The sequence below is a fragment of the Pollicipes pollicipes genome, unplaced genomic scaffold, assembly GCF_011947565.3.
Source record: "Pollicipes pollicipes isolate AB1234 unplaced genomic scaffold, Ppol_2.1 Scaffold_2555;HRSCAF=2994_pilon_pilon_pilon, whole genome shotgun sequence".
Lineage (NCBI taxonomy): Eukaryota > Metazoa > Arthropoda > Thecostraca > Pollicipedomorpha > Pollicipedidae > Pollicipes > Pollicipes pollicipes.
Window position 1 is genome coordinate 37,260,230 of NW_023596136.1, and position 6,982 is coordinate 37,267,211.

Here is a 6,982-nt window from a genome sequence, read left to right on the forward strand (position 1 = left end):
GAGTATCGTCTCAAAAGCGCTTTGTTCGTATTACAAGCCGCCTCGTCATGTCAACGAATGTGCTTGTTGCCGCGTACGTGCGGGCGCGACGAGGTGGCGGCCCCCCGGCGTCGCATTCCTAACCCTGGTGTGTTAGTACCCTCGATATGCATGTGTGGGGCACTGCCTCTGGTATCGTGTTCTAATTGCTCTCCGCTAGCTGTCATTGGGCCCCTTTATTGGGTGTTCTGTTTGTTGGGTAGCGCGTATTGATATTCCACACTTATCGCATCAGGTGGGACTCCAAGGTGCACGTGAGAAAACAATAGCCCAACTATCCGGCTTGCAGGTGTAATGCTGCTCACATGTTGGATGCCTGAAGCATGAGCCAATAAATTCCCTAAAATACCTTATTTGATTCTCCAGTTTTGGCAGTACGCATGTGCTGTGTGCTGTCTGGGGTTGCAGCTCACTGTAATTTCGGTTCAAGGTTATCATTCTCCTTGTATCCACTGTGTGTTCCCATCTGCATATGAGGTCAAAGCACTGGTGTCCCTAGCAAGTCTTAAAAATTTGGTCTTGACTGGCACCCTGATGCACAGGATGATATACAGGATGACACAGGACATTTCTGGTTAGGACAAGCACTACTTCAAAAACAGCCATAGGTGTTTGAAAGTACTTCTACACTGCCATTAGACTAAGTACTATTGTCAACCTGTAGAGGGTTAAGTATTAGCAGCAATTTCTGAGTAAGATTGTTTGGGACAAATCATATGAAATGGGAAAATATTGTGGATATATACATATTTCACTCAAAATGTTTTTTCAGCCCATGTTATTCAATGTCTGCATCTTAGTGTTGGGTCACAAGCCCACCTTATACAGTCTTCCCCTGTATAAGGTGGTCTTGTAACTTTTAAAGTAAGCTGTGAAGCCAGTTGCCCAAGCAATTAGGATATTTCTGCTTAGTTAAGTTGCTGTGCTGGGGTGACTGAAGATCATATGTGCTTAGATAATGATCATCCTGAGTGTCACAAATCAGTATCCTAGCAAAAATGATCCTTTCAGTTTTGAGGTCTTTCCTAACCTTGGGATCTATGGTCCACATTTATTTATCTGGTTGGGCCCTCAAAAGCTTGCACTCATCATAAGTTCATTTGTTATGACTTATCTGTGCTGTAGTGTGCAGGTAAGTTGTTTGTCATTTTATCTGCCCTGTGTCTAAACCTACATGATTTGGCAGCACTGAATGGTGCAGGCAGAAGAGCAAATCCAGTGTGTGGTCTGCTGGTACAAGGCCTGGAGCCCCGAGTGTCGACAGCAGCTGCTGGATTTTCTCGTGCTTCAGGCTGTCCCAGACAGTGTTGATTCTCTCCTTCAGGTCAGAGCAGACAGAAGTCATCTGACAAACACTGCTTGTTGCAGAAGGCAGGTGGCATGTGATTAAGAAACACAACTTGTGCAGGTTATCTGAAGGACAATAAAATGATGATGGTGCTGGAAGTAATCCAAGTCCACCATCATCATAATAAAAAACATTGTCAAACATGCATGTCACGTGTCATTTATTTTGTTTGGTTTCACACCTAACCTTGGTAAACTGTGTTACAGAACTATATTTAAGAATTATGTTAAATCCACCATTGTTGTAACAAAATAGCTGCCAGATATAACTTTCAAGTGTCATGCAGCAAGCTATCTATCATTCTTTGGTTGTGTATTGCCATGGAGCAATGTATGGCAGTTTTGTTGTACCTCCAGGGTGTCAGCCAGCTCGGAGTCTCCTCTGAGCACTCCACGTTCCAGTGCCAGCTACGCCTGCTAGCACACTGGTTCAGCCAGTGGAGCGACACCGCCCGCAACCGGCTGCTCCAGCTGCTGGACATCGCCGACGCGCAGTTTATGCCGCAGTTCCGCGCGCGCACGACACGATGACGTCACACTCGGCCGCCACTACAGCCAGCCAGAGCAGTTGAGCTTCGTCACCAACTGGTTCTCCACCTGGAGCAGCCTGCAGCGCGAGGACTTCGCGCCGGCGCTGGCGCAGAAGCTACAACCACGTCTCTACGTCAACGGTCTGATCGGCGGCTTGGAGCGGCTGGGCGGCCGCCATCCATCTTCCAGTGCCAGGTGAAGCTCTTCCAGAGTGGAGCGACGCGTGGACGGCCGAGCAGCGCGACCAGCTGCGCGCGCGCCTGGTGGCGGCGGACGCGGCGTTCGGTCGCCAGCTGGAGGCGGCGCTGGGTGAGGCCGATGGCCGCGAGAGTGGCGCCGACTCGGGCATGTCGGACGGCACGGCGCCGGACGCTGACGTCGACGCCGACGCCGACGCCGACGCCGACGCCGACGCCGAGCTGGCCACTGAGGACGCCAGCATCGACAGCCAGAGCAGCGAACTGACGCCCACCGAGATCTGAGGCGGCCCGAAAGAGGGCCGACGGCCGGCCGCCCCGGGCGAGGCTTGGGCGCGCCGGGCCGGGCTCGGCCACGCGGGCCGGGCTCGGCCGCGTCGGGCGGGGCTCGGCCGCGCCGGGCCAGGCTCGGCCGCGAGGTCTGCGGACGTGGCGCCCTGGCGCTTTCCGCCAAGACCGGACTGCGAGTTTGGACGTGAGATAACGGGACATTCCACCTTGCTGTACGCGTAGCGGCTCCGCAGGGGCTTCGCACAGTTTCCAAGCGATCAAATCTGTTATACATTGGCTGTTGTTAACTCTTGCCACTTGGGTTGTTTGGCTCAGCATTCGGGGCTAGTGCTTGCTCGAGCCGTAGTTTGCTCTCAGGCTCTCAGTTTAACTGGATGTGTTTCTACGCTGACAACAGGTGTCCAGCCCTCGAGGCACGCTCTCATGCAATAGAAACTCCGGTCCGTAGTACGGTTGGTACGCTGTATGCTGCATATCTGCTTTTTTGTTGCATATCGACGTTTGCCTGTTCGTGACTACGTCATCTTACTGCATATCTACAATCCGCATTAAGCTGTATGAATTCATGCACAATAAGTAGTAAGCTACTATTGGTTTCATTTAAGCCATTGTTATGAACGGAGTCAGTTTCTTCGCGCTTAGGCTGCACATTGCGGGTTATACCGTCCGCCTCAGGCGTCCACTGTTGACCTCATGACAAGGGACGTGAAAAGTGCGCCTCTTTCTGAATTTTCTCTTGTCTTTTCGTGGTTGAGCTGGGATACAGAGTTCGCAGTGTCGCTCACCGATCAGGACAGTGACGGGGCGTCCTGCGTGCTCACAACTCACCGTTGCTGACACCAGCAGCGACCGCAGATCTTGCCCCTGTGGTGGCGAAGAGATTATGTAACCGTCTCTCGAGCACCGAGAACCTTTGTAGTGGCTTTGATGGGTGCAGGATGGGCGGCATTGTCGGCATGGATTATTGGCAGCCCGGGCTGTGTGCCGTCTCCCATGACACTGGAGTAACCTCTCCGTAGGTCTGGCGACGAAGTGGTGGAGGGGCCTCGACAGGCCCTTGTAGACAAGGACTGTTGGCTTTCTGTCATAGTTGATAGCCTCCCGCTCGACGGTGGCAGCGGTATGACATTATTTTGTACGACTTCGGTAGAATACACGTCGCGACTGTTCGTGTTTGTGTTTGTGTTTGGGGGCGCTGCGCTCGACAGCCGGGGCGACAAACGAGCCGCAGCACCGGCGGCGTGCATGACGCCTGCATGAAGACGGCAGAATTGGTGGATTTGGTTGGCGGTGGATCAAGGTGCTTGTTGCTTCGGTGGATTCTATGTAGAGGTGAGTCCTATTTTAAGGGGTAAAATAGGACTCACCTGTGGCGCAGTCGGGCGAGGTTTGATGAAATGTTCTGTTATGAGGTGTTTTGAGTTCTGTTTTGAGTTCTGAGTTCTGCTCTGTTCTGTATTCTGGTTCTGGAGTTCTGAGGTGTCGCCCTTCATAGCGCCGTGGGTTAGGAGGCGTGGGAACACATGGGCAGACCCGGGGCCGAACGGCAGTATTCCGGATGCGTAGCCTTGCCGGCGATGGATGAAGAGGGCCGGCCGGCGGTGATTGATTTAGGTTTCCCGACGACTGCGAGAAACAGGTACGGACGTGTCTGCCGACCTAGCGTCACACCGTCAGCCGCGATGGTGGAACACGTTACGCACGTAATGCGTGACGTTTCGCCGCTATATGACCTGACACCTTGAACTCTGTTAAGGAGATAATGAATGAAAGTCTGGAAAAGCAGCAGCATTCGACGTATGTGCAGTTGTGGGTGTTGGAGACCTCCCTCTCCCCGCTCAACTTGCGCGAAGTGACCGGAATCTGGATGATATCTTCTGCTCTGATTTCGTTAAACTGCTCACAATACATCATCGATCCTGGACCGGATGTGTAGTTTCCTATTCAGTGGGGGGCTCCAATCCCCCTTAATTTGAGAAAAAGTTTGGCTGAATTCGGGGAGGAACCCGTCTGTATTTTGGCATATTGTGGAGATCGGCTTATCTGTTTTCATCTTCTCAGCCCCACCCCCTTCCGAAGTCATTCTGCGAAACCATTTCCCTGCCTAGGGTTATGGACCACCATCGAGCCGGACTTGGCATTATTCTGTAAATCCAACATTGGACCGCGTAACAAAGTTTGCTATTCGGCACTCCCGTGTCGGGGAAAGAAACCTTTACAATCCTGCATGCATGCCGAGAATTCCTGGCAGGGTTTTGCCACGGCCTGGGCGGCTGTCTCGGGAGCGCGGGTGTCGAGCTTAGGTCTGAACGCTTCGGCCTGGTGGCATACATATCCTAGCGACGCTCGTCTCCGGCCAGGCGCCCGTTCAGTTTTGCTCTGATGATGGGGGCGTAGGCGCTGTCGTTTGTAGATCCGGTGCTTGCTGCAAGTATGTTCCTGTTAAGTCGCGCCTGGGAATCTAAGTTGCTGACATGAAATGCTCTGCAATATTTGTCCCCTTACGAACCTTTGCCATGACGATCTTCGTCATGGTAAAGACAATACGTCGTCCGCAATACTTTTTTGGCTTGCGATATTTATACCATACATTGTTTTCCATCGTGACCTTTGCCCAGTACAAATCCTCTCAATCCATCTCCATGGATGTTACCTCTATCCCATACCACATTTTTACATTACTTTTTCTGTCCCGCACCATACCTGTACCGTGGAATCTCTTGTGATATGATCTCTTGCTTGCGATATTGTCATAGGATCTTTCACCCGGTTACCGCTCACCATCACCACACCACGATCACCAACAACATGAGTCGAAGTAGCTCCCGCCAGGAGAGGGCACGCTGGGGACCGAAGGGATCGTAATGGCATCGAACAGGTGGCGGCGGGTGGTCTATGCCGTTTCCATGAAGTGCCGCCGGCCTTCACTGACTCTGGCGAGTTGAACGGAATGTGACAATAATCCACGTTTGTAAAGAGCGCACACATTTATTTACAATCTTGGTGCGCGTGAGAATGCAGCCGTGCATCAGTTAAACTTTTGCATTGCGATACAATCTTCGCTTATCCGGACTCATTGGACGTCTCAACTGCACATGCGTGCAGCATATGCATAATAAACTGTAGACGCTTGTGATATGGACCGCCGCATAGCAAAATGGGTATTGGTGCATTTCGAATGAAAACATCTATATATTTGTTTTTTACAGAACATTTAACCAGCTCCAATAACATTCTGTCAGCATTTTAGTTAGACATCTTCTCGTCGTTTGATCAACTTTGTTCTATCTGTGTTTTCGTATGAGGGAAACAAAGCTGTGGCGAGAATAAAAAATCTGAGGATTTTTTTACTGCCCCGGAGTTCCTGAAACCACTGCCGCCGCGTGGTGCGTGAATAGCAGCGCCAGCCGAATAGCCAGCTGCCATCGTCTCCGATGCTGGCAGCAGCCGCCCGGTACAGTGGCGCCATCTTTCCTATGGCACCTTTGATAAGGGGATCTGTGGTAGGTGTCGCTCAAACGATATGTTAGCCGGCACTTTGAATCAGTTGTTGTTAATTCTGAAATCAGTCGACCTTATCACACTGCTCGTCTGATATCTGCCCGAAAAATGTGTGCTGCTACGACGAAGAGCACGTCGGAGTAAGGCTCACGCTCCCATGCCTCTAACGGCTCCGTTAGCCTTCCTACACTGATAGCGAAGTTTCCGCTAAACCAAGGTCGCTTTCCGCTTTCGATCGGCTGGCGGTCGTGACCAGCCTGCGTCGTGTCGTGCACAACAGCCACTACCTAGATTCTGTTTCAGTGCGAGAGTTACTCAGCCAGAACCACAGCCCCTCCGGGTGGTACACGAGTGCGCGCTGGCCACCCGGCCTCGACGGCGGTCGCAGCTATACCCAGCTACATCTTGGTGGTCACAGCTACATCCAGCTGCGACGGTAGTTGTTGCTACATCCAGCTACATCTTGGTGGTCGTAGCGCCGGGTCGAGCAGTGCGGTAGCCGCCGGCAGGAGCACGGCGTGAAAAATTGGAGGCTCCAGCGCAATGTAAAGCCAACTGAAGTTGCAGCTCCAACAGTATAAGTTGTATTTCTACCTTATTTACCTTTTTTGCTTTAGTTACTGAGATTACTGTGTGGTTCGTTTGTGAAGTTATGTGACGCATGGGAATGACGCAGGAAACATTTCTTTATCAGACACTTCGAGTGGCTGAACATGCTTTTTGGAAAAGAGCGGCTCTCTGATATCAGACATTGTGTCCCTCATCAACGTTGGATCCTTCGTGATATGAAAACAACTTTTGAGATCAAGATTCACGTTCCTTGCTGTTTACGGCAGTTAAAGGAAAACTAAACTCCTGGCTTCAGGAGACTTCCTTCACCTGGATTTTTCGCTCGACGATAGAAGTACAGGGTCATTTTAAGTTCATGCTATTTAAGAAGTCTTCTATTACTGTAGGAGAACCCTAGAAAGCCCTAGAGGACTCTGAAGAGCTCCGTCACTGCAAGAAGCAGCTGTGCATGACTCTGGCGCCAAGACAGAGACCTGGAAGCCTCTGCCTCCGTCGTCTGCCCCGGG

The 6,982-nt window shown here is 51.5% G+C and overlaps 1 long non-coding RNA gene across 1 annotated transcript; it reads left to right on the forward strand.

The window, feature by feature from the left end:
- Positions 1-72: 72 nt before the first annotated feature.
- LOC119107395 (uncharacterized) lies at positions 73-1,925 on the forward strand. Its single transcript, XR_005095232.1, has 3 exons — positions 73-127; positions 1,226-1,363; positions 1,744-1,925. It is a non-coding gene; the product is annotated as an uncharacterized LOC119107395 (long non-coding RNA).
- Positions 1,926-6,982: the final 5,057 nt, after the last annotated feature.